This window comes from Lactuca virosa, chromosome 8 (genome assembly GCF_052849685.1).
Source record: "Lactuca virosa cultivar CGN04683 chromosome 8, Lactuca_virosa_CGN04683_v6, whole genome shotgun sequence".
Classification (NCBI taxonomy): Eukaryota; Viridiplantae; Streptophyta; class Magnoliopsida; order Asterales; family Asteraceae; genus Lactuca; species Lactuca virosa.
Window position 1 is genome coordinate 303,721,763 of NC_136433.1, and position 9,793 is coordinate 303,731,555.

Below are 9,793 nucleotides of genomic sequence, written 5' to 3' on the forward strand. Positions count from 1 at the left end.
GCACCTGAATCAAACAGTACCCAAGCTGATATACCGTTCACTAAAAATGATCCTATAACAAAAAATATAAACATAAGTAATAAACAATATCAATAAAGAGATTAGAGAAAGATGCATACCTGTCACCACGTCAGGAGCTGCTCATGCCTCCTCTACAATAACTTGAAAAGCCCTGCTCCGCGCCGTAGGCGCCTCAGCCCGGCCCTGACGGTCATCTGTAATCCTCAATGTGGAAGGAGAAGGTGCTACCACCTTCCCTGCGGCTGCTAAACTCGGGCACTGGGACTGATTGTGTCCCCTCTGATTGCACTGAAAGCAAATCAGATCTGAGACTGTCGTGGTGGTGGTAGTGGCTGTGCAATCTCGGCTCACATGACCAGTTCGGCCACACTTGTAGCAGCCCGAACTCCCTGCCTTGGACATTCCATCGTGCATCCTGCCGCATTGGCCACAACGGCCGTGGCTCTGCTGGCTCCGAGATCTATGATCTGATACCTTGGGCTTCTTTCCCGAACTCCCTGACTGACCTCCCTCTGTTTTCCTCTTCCTCTCCATCTCTAAATCCAACTCTCTCTCTATCTCTCTCTCTCTCTCTCTCTCTTTCTCTCTCTCTCTCTCTCTTGCCCAAGCAATCATGTCCTACAGCGTCTTGCAGCTGGAGCGGCTCACAAACTGGCGGATATCATTCCGCAACATCTCATGATATCGAGCCTTTTTCATCTCCTTGTCCGCCACGGACTGCAGAGCGAGAAGGGCCCTCTCCCTAAATTTGGTGGTGATCTCCGCCACTGTCTCTGTCATCAGCTCAAGATCCTGAAACTCTCTGGCAAGCTGATGCACCTCTATCACGGGTGCATACTCGTCCCTTAACTGGTTCGTAAAGTCACTCCAAGTCATAGCATCAAGAGCAGCATCATCACCAATGGCATGTCCGACCTCCTCCCACCAATCACGTGCCCTGTCCTTCAGAAGACAGGACGTGAGTCGAACCTTGTCCGCCTCGGGACATCTGCTGGTGCGGAATTCATTGGCGACATCCGCCAACCATCTGGTACTTGCAATGGGGTCCCGAGCCCCATGGTAGTTGGGAGCTCCACATGCCCTGAACTCCCTAAAAGTGAGTGTGCGTGACCCTATCATGGCTGCCACTTCCGAGCGGAAAGCACTCAGCCTCTCATCCAGAAGCTACAATATATCCTCCTTGACCAATCCAAAGATCACAAGAGTCTGCTCTAAAATGTTGTGCATCATCTCAGACGAAATAAACTCCCTCGTCTTCCCATCCATCTGCTCGGCTCCAGAGCCCAAGCCTGATCCCTCACCAGTGCCTGAAGTGCCAATCGGCCTAGTGCGTAGCATCACCATACTGAAAATACACCATAACAAACATCAGTATACTCATCATATCTCGATGAATCAAACATACTACAAGTTTTATGGATTCATCTCATCCTTCCTTGATTCGAGTACGAATCCTCTGCTTTCAGTAGTATGGGCCCATACTACCTTCCACATCTATCCGTACTTTCCTCAAGAACTGCCTTGACTCCACGAAGTCCCTTCTACTACTACTGTTGATCTCATGCTAAACTCATCCTAGGCTTGCCCTAGGGTAATCACCAACCCACTCTCTGCTATCAGCTGCATAAGAAGTCCCTGCTATCCCCCCTAACTAGCTCGCAAATACCATTACACATCACTAAGACTAGGTAATTCTTGGAATGAAAGGTTCTACCCTACAACGGTTAGACTCAAACGAGAGCTGCGAAATATGGATAAACCTAACCTTCTGAAATTATTTAGTCCTCGCAATATGTAACTTACATATTCGTTTGCTAGCTAGTAAAAGATAACTAGAACTCCTAAAAGCACAAAGCAAGCAACATTCAAGCATTGAGCACACGTAATCAAGCATATAGTAATCATGCCATCTTACTGACTAATCTGTACTACCATGCAATTCATAAAGCTGATACATATATAAAAGGCACACAAGGCATCGTTCCTAGATCCTTAGTCCTAATCTAGCGTGCATTTCTCATAAAGCTGATAAGCCTATCAAAACATAACTTGTATGGGTAATTTGGGAGTACTTACTTGAGCTCAGCTGATTACATGCACCACACCCTTTTCTCTTTTTCAAAATTCTTTTTTTTAAACTCTTTTCTTTTCTCAAAATACTTTTATAAACATGGTTTTCTTTTGCAAATTTTTATACCAATTCCTTAGTTTCAGTTCAGACATACCCGAAAGTGTGCCCGAATCCCTCAAACCAAGGCTCTGATACCAACTTGAAACATCCCAAAAATACGGTCCAAAAATTTCGTTTTTAAATTATTAATAAAACTGTAGGGTTTCAAAGCGCTCCATGGATGATGACAATGGGCCCCTTTGATGAAGTGTAGGTTAAAAGCCCAAGACTTGTCTTTTCCCTATAAATAGTCATGTATTATTCATTATTAGGGTTAAGAGTGAGGCAAAATGTAGCCGCCACATTGTGAGGTTTCTTATGTAGTGATAGATTCTTTAGTCTAGGCTGAAAGTGTAATTTATTCCTCATGTTTTGAATAAACCGAGTGATCATTCGACATAATCTTCATATTTGTGTTTGTTCTTATTTTCCGCATCTTGTTCATCAAATCTCAATTATGGTTTTAAACCTAACAAGTGGTATCAGAGCGGGTCTTTGAAGATCTATTGATTTTTGAAGTATCAGTTCTTGATTTGATGATTTTCTGCACAAGATTTTGAAGATTATTGGTGTTTTTGGCGTCTTGGAATCAAAATTCTGTTCAATCAACTGTTCATGGAGACTTATATATTTTTTTGCTGTTCATCTGGTATTATATCAATCCGATTCGTTTTTCTGTTCATATAATTTTTTTGGATCTGGTCATTCGTTTGATGTTGACAATTCTATTTCCTTGTTTTAGCCCATTGATTTGTTCTTTGAACTGTTCTTAAGCCTAGTTTCTTCCGATTACTGTTCATGTGTTTTGAGCCCACTTATATTGATTTTTGTTCATTGAATTAAACCCATATGTCGTTCTTTAACGCCGCACGTTCTGATTCACGCATCGGCACATCTCAAAACTGTGAATATCGTATCTCGATTTCGCAATTCGTTCTCATATTCTGAGTGAATTCATGATTCATGACTCTATTTAGTCATTTGTTATCGATTTCTGTTCTTAAGTCAAAGTTTCTAAACAGTTTCATTCTCAAAATCGATTTTGATTTTATTTGATTATGGTGTTTGAATCAATTTGCTTAATCTGTTCCACATCTTGATTGGGTGTTTATCCAATGGAAATTTCGAATTCTTATGATGAACTGATGATGAACGGATGAACAACACCGTATCTCGAGTCGATGGTCAAAATTGAAAAAGTCAAATTTGGGACTGCAATCTAAATCAGAATCGTAACTACAATCAGGGATGTAATGTTAAGAAAGAATGGTATCGGGATTGGATTTTAATCGGAATGATTAAGCCGTTGTTCTTGTGAGTCAAGCAAAAGGTCAAAATTGGGGCAAAAGGACTCTTTGCGTTCGTATTGAAATTGAAATTGGTAGAGGCACGTGAACGATCGATATTGGGGTGGTTATGTGCTTATTCGCTATTACTAGTCAAACAGAAAAGACAAAATCGACTGTGACTCGAATGTGAAACATGGCTCGGAATTGGCGCTGTGTTTGATCGATTTGGACAAATGGGTTCGTTGTTGGATACTTATCTAATCTCAGATTCGTAACTTCTACAATTGTTAAATGCGAACCTGTGCTTGTTGATTCGGTTGTTCCGATTTTGGAATTGAGTCGGAGCGAACGATCAAGGATTTGGTATTGGATCTTGGACTCGCACTCGTTATTGCTCAACAATGAACCTGGAACAAACTTGGGTTCGTTTATTGGCCTTGGAACGAAAGAGGGGAAAGAAAACCTGTGATTCGGTTTGGCTAAGGGTTCGCTTGTCATGAAGTTGGATTTCGGACCGAACATGGTTTTTGTATCAACAATCTTGGACCGAACTTGGTTTCGGTTGCTTGTGCTCGGACCGAATGAACAAATCATGGTGGTATCGTTTCTTTTTTTATCAGTCGTTGTGGGGAAGAAGATAACTCAAAGTTTCCCACTTGGTCCCTACAACTTCAAGAATTTGACGATCTGGTCCCTATACTTTTCATGCCTTGGCAGTTTTGGACCATTTCCAGATTTTGTTACAAATAAAGGGGTATATTGATGCTGAATTACCATTCCAGCCCCTGTCTTTCAGCAAGTGACAGTTTCTGCCCAATATTCAGAAAAGTTTACAAATTTGAGGGCCGGTGAACAGTTTTGGATTTTTTAACGCACATATTTTTTCCGTGAACAGAAAAATAAAGATTCCATCAAGTCTTGGCGGTTCGGAAAGTTGTCTTTCGTGATAACGACAAATTTTCACGACTTTTTCGGATTTTATACTTCATTGTGTATATCATTTTGTCAAGGGGGAGTATAGTAATTTTTTATCCATTCAAGATCATTATCATGACCATTTGAAGGCTTTATAATCACATTTTGATTATATATCGGGGGAGATTGTAGGGTTTCAAAGTACTCTATGGATGATGGTAATGGGCCCCCTTGATGAAGTGTAGGTTAAAAGACCAAGACTTGTATTTTCACTATAATAGTCATGTATTATTCATAATTAGGGTTAAGAGTGAGGCAAAATGTGGCCGCCACGTTGTGAGGTTTCTTGTAGAGTTAGATTCTTATTTCTTAAAGTGTAATCTGTTCCTCATAATTGAATAAATCGAGTGATCATTCGACATAATCTTCATATTTGTGTTTGTTCTTATTTTCCGCATCTTGTTCATCAATTCTCAATTAGGGTTTTATTCCTAACAGTCAAAAATTAAAAACTAAAATTTTTGGGTTGAAAATGAAATTTAAAAATAAGAGAAAATTGATTTTGGGGTTAAAAGTGACAATATTGCAAAACTTGGATCGACACAGGGACACCCTATGAGTTAAATTCGGAAGGAGTGGAACAAAGAACTTGCTAGTCCAACTGGTAAGATGCGTGTTTGAGCTATCAGGGGACCCGGGTTTGATCCCCGACACCCTCAATTTCGCTTCCCCTTTTTTTTGATAAGATGCTGCGAGGATGCTGAGATGCGAGGACGAGAACGAAGCGAAGCGAGGACGAGCACGTGTGCGAAGATGGCCAGACACGTGTTGGAGCTGTTGGCCGTACACCGAGCCGTACACGTGCGAGGCTGACCATAAACCTCGGACCGTAAACTCTGAGGCCGTAAACTCCGATGATCTTCAAAGATCGTAAACACTTCGCAGATTACATGAAAAACAACGTTTTTCACCTCTTTTTGCTCCAAAACTCGATCAAAAACTCGTTTTTATCAAAAACGCGAAGAACAAACCCCCCTTATTTTGCCAAGATCTATCCAAAAACGCAGAAACCCTTCAAAAATAAGATCAAATAAGCTCCAGATCTGACAAAAATGATTGATATAATCCAAGCTCTGATACCACTTGTAAGTCCCAAATCTTCTTGTGTATCAATCAGATCCGTTTGACGGTGTGGAATCCCAATCAAACGGATGATGCCAGATCAATAGAAGAAGAAGGAGAAGAAGAAGAAGATGAATCTATGATGTATTCAAGATTAGAATGATGAACAATACACATAAGATTCTCTCACACACACTCTTCTTTTCTCTAGTTTCTCTCTCTACAATATGCTCTCCTTCTCTTAGCCTTACACTCCTCTTGTTCATTAACTACTCCTCACCCCTTAAACCTATATATAGTAGACATGGGCCGTGAATGGGTTTACGGCCGTAAACCTGTTCACGGCCGTAAACACAACCGTAAACACGTATACGGCCGTAAACACCAAGCTCTTTACGGTCCTAGACCTAAAAATACATTTTCCTAGAAAAGTAAAGTATAAACCATATTTTTGACCCAACAAACTTTAATATTATAATAGTATAAGGGTTGAATTTTATTCTTTTAAAATTCTAGGGTTTAGAATTAAAGTTTCATAAATGATACTCTTCAAGTTCCAAAACTTGAGGGCAAGTGTTGTTACTTGTCAAAACGTTTGATTTCCATAACTTATGAATTTTAAAGTTCCATGAATGAGACCTTTCAAATTCCAAACTTGATGAAAAGTTATGAAAACTTTCAAGATCTCTTGAATTCTATAACTTACAAGAGTTATATGTTTCATAAATAAGGACTTTTCACATTCCATAACTTGAGGACAAGTTATGGAACTTTTCAAGAAACACATAGATCAAATCAAACTAATCCAATTATCATATAATTCATCATTTACCAACTTGACCTATTTGATTCATATTACATGAAAACTTCAAATTTTACAAATAATCTGTTTTTCACAAAATCAAGTAATTATCTTAAATTTGACAAACTTCATGTTTTTGGATGGGGATAAACATTACCATATTAGTAAAATCAGATTTTATGAACCAAAACAGTGTGTGGTAATGATCCTGATCCAAAACAGGCCAAAAACTCGAAAATCCTGCCATCTGATGATCCAATTCGTCGAGTGAACTTATGAAATCAACGAGTTCATCTTCATACGGCACCTACTCGACGATTTCATAGATGGACTTGTCAAGTAGGCCCTGGCAGAATCCAGAAATGTCATTTTTTAGCTTTTGAAAATCACACAATTCCATCAAGATAATAGAAAACACCCATGGCTCTGATACCACTGTTGGGTTTTATGTACTCTTACATCCCTATGGTGCACATAAAACACTAATGCTTTGGAGCTAAGTTTTCTCTAATTATGCATGCAACATTGGTTTCCAAAGCATGAAGCCTATACTAGCATATAAAATTTGATATATGAATCATAAAACTAGTTAGAACTTTGGCCTTAAGAGAACTTAGCACCCCAAGTGTTGTGCCTCAAACAAGTAACAAACACCAATAAACATCAAGATGGATATGAGAGAGGTTATGGAGACTCAAAATCTTATTCTTCTTCTTGGAATGCAAGTGGTAACCAATATTAGTGCATAGGGTTACATATTTATAGTGTAGAATTCGAAGAGTCATGTGTAACCCTAATCTTACACTTAAGCTTATGATCCATGCATTTGATTTGGATTAACACTTCATGGATTAACCTATAACCGTAGCCCATGTCAAATCAATCATGGATCATTAGCCCAATCCATATGCATTACTTGATTTACATAATCAGTCCCTATTAATTCAATTAGTCTCTTTTGATCACCAAATTAATTCTTGGTCAATACTAATTAAATAATATGATTTCTCAATTAATATATTATACTTATAGTATATTAATAAATCACTAATAACCTCTTACTCAAATATCCATCTATCAAATTCTTCTGGTGAAGGCAACCCGAAATGGACCAAGCCATTATCGGGTCAAGTACATATCAATTATAGTTATACGCTTAGACACGTAATCCAATAGATCTGGTCGGAAATCATACTCTTCTCCTCTCTCTCTCTTCAAGTTCCCGTGTTGCTAAGGTTCGGGTGTGAATCATTAGAGGCATGACACTTGTGGTTCTTGCTGCCAAAAGTTTAGAAGAAGGAATTTAAGATTATTGCCTATATGTGAAAAAAATCTTCAAGGTATGTTTCTTGTTCTTATTAGTTCGTTTTTCATAGGAAAGTTTTCTAGGATGACAATTTATAGTATGTTGCCTATATGTGAAAGACATAGATCCGTATTAGGTTGCATGTGCCCTAATCATTTCATTATTTAAATGTTTTTCCGCTTAGAGCATTGTAGTTGTAACCCTAATAATCCAGCACTTCTATCCCTTCCATACAAGAGTTGTGATGTCTTATTTTGAGTGTTTTTGTGTGTGTTTGAAGCCATTGGAAGAAAGGGAAGCTTGGTGATACAAGAAGGAGCTGCTAGATCTCGAATCCTTCCTTTATTTTCCACACTTTTTTGGTATAAAGTTCTAACCATGCTCAATATTTGATTGAATCTCTTTTTGGGTTAGTTTTGAGGCCTTTAGCCATGTTTGGGTGAGTGGTGGGGTTGAAGGTTGTCCCAAGTGAAATCTCTCCAGATCTATGGTCCTTTTGAGCTGTTATGGCATAAAGGTGCCAACTTTATGGCCCCAAGAGCTCCATGCATCCTTTAAGCCTTTTCTTTGTCCTTTTGAGCTTCATTTCGCCATGCATTTGAGCAAAGTTGAAGAATTTACGTGACGTTTTAGCCATTAACGTCCAAATTTGTGTTCATAAGCTCTATCTTGAAGATATGGTGGTTTTTGGATTAAGACATAAGCCTTTTAAGATTAAGGTTTGAGCTTAATGCCTTTGGGGTGGTACTTAATGGGTAAAGTTGGAAACTTTACCCTTCTAGACGTATTATCAGTCTAGATCTGGAAGATAGCGCTTCGGTTTGAAGAATAGTGGCTAAATGCATTAAGTGGGTTGGCTGATCGAATAACTCGACGAGTTCTTAAGGGAACTCGGCGAGTTGGATTGGGACTGTCCCGATCTATTGAAAAAGGAGGAAATCGACGAGTTAAAGGGAATCTCGGCAAGTTGGATCGAAATATCGCGATTCTATGCTTAATGGAAACTCGGCGAGTTGTGGGATAACTCGATGAGTTGAGTCAACTCAGAGCGTTGACTTTGTATTTGACTTTGACTTTGGCCAAGTTTTACCTTTAAGGGGTTTTGAAATATTGATCGATATCTAAGGGATTGTTTGTGTTTAGGGGTTGAGTATAGCTGTTTTCGGGGCCGGGGATTTATCCAGTTATCTTTCATTATTCGAGGTGAGTTTCCTTACTGGGTCGAAGGCACCAATGTTGGCCCATGTTTATGTTATGCTGATATAATGGTAGTTGTCTTTGTGACTCTTACATGTACCTATCTTTATATGTTATTGGACTAAGGTCCAATGCCGGGCGAAGCCCGATGAGTATCTGTATGCTGCATATATTACATGTGTATGTGTTTATATGATTTCCGAGCGGGGCCCGATGATAGGGCGGGGCCCGATTACTGGGCGAGGCCCTACTATATGTTTGGTATGTCGTACTTCTGGTTCCAGAGGGAAGAGCTCGGGGTTAATGAATTGCACACACCATCGGTTTCCGCATATGATGTTTTACTATGATTTTGTGACAATTAATACATTGCTTTTTACTTGAGATGATTGGTTGTTGTTGGAATTACTATTTTATCTATAATTAAAAAACAAATTTTTGGGACCATGTTTTAGGATGTTACACCTGCGATCAATTAAAGAATTTAGGTCCCCAAGGCTTTTTGGGTCATTGGTGATTAGAATGAAATGCATTATGAAACGATGATTCTAACACCCAATTCTGAACCTTGGATTTCAAACTATCTATTAAGTCAGCTTCGATAGACTTAGATATCGAATTGAAATCATTCTTTGGTTTAGGTTCAACACAGACTTTCCCTTTTTCATCAGTAATCTGTTTTGCCTCAACTTTTTCTTTGGGAATTTCTTTCCATTTTCGAATTGAAGGATTGGATTCCAATGACGACGAACTTTCAGTCTGGGACTCATTCAAGTAACTTTCGTAAACAAACTTGATTTCTTCTTGAGAAAACTTTCCAGATTGATAAGGTTTTCCTTTTCCTTCGAGCAATGATTGATGTTCTTTGTGTCATACTTCCCTTTTACGAATGAAGATTTTACTGGCTGCTTCGAAAATGGATTGGGAAATGAAGGTTGATTTGGTGTAAAAGGTTATTTTCTAGTACTTTT